The following is a 469-nucleotide window of genomic DNA, read 5'->3' on the forward strand; positions in this document are numbered from 1 at the left end:
TTTCTCACCCCACCAAAAAAAAAAAAAGTTTAATTAATGATACACCTCCACTACTTTTTATGCCATTATCATATCGGACACTCTCAAACGTGCAACTTTCCCAACCTGCCATCACCATCCAGAGCATAAATTATTTAACACCGTGGACCCCCTCACACGCCACCCGCCCCCACCCCTCCGCACACGGACGGCCATTTGAATTATCAGTAATGATCTGCTGGTGACTGATCTATTTTTACCTGATGATCAAACCAGATCTCATCTCAGATCTATATCCCGTGACATTCATTATAACCCTGTGAGATTACATTCATCTCTGCCAGCACCACCTGTCCTCTTAATGGTGTTTCATTCCTCACCCGGAGCCCATTCACACCAAAAGTAAATACAGAGGAAACACAATGTGAGCTTTTATGCCTCCTTTTGTGCAGGTTTAGGATGTCATGTTTGAGGGAACTCAGTTTTATAT

The sequence above is a fragment of the Austrofundulus limnaeus genome, unplaced genomic scaffold (genome assembly GCF_001266775.1).
Source record: "Austrofundulus limnaeus strain Quisiro unplaced genomic scaffold, Austrofundulus_limnaeus-1.0 Scaffold2038, whole genome shotgun sequence".
Lineage (NCBI taxonomy): Eukaryota > Metazoa > Chordata > Actinopteri > Cyprinodontiformes > Rivulidae > Austrofundulus > Austrofundulus limnaeus.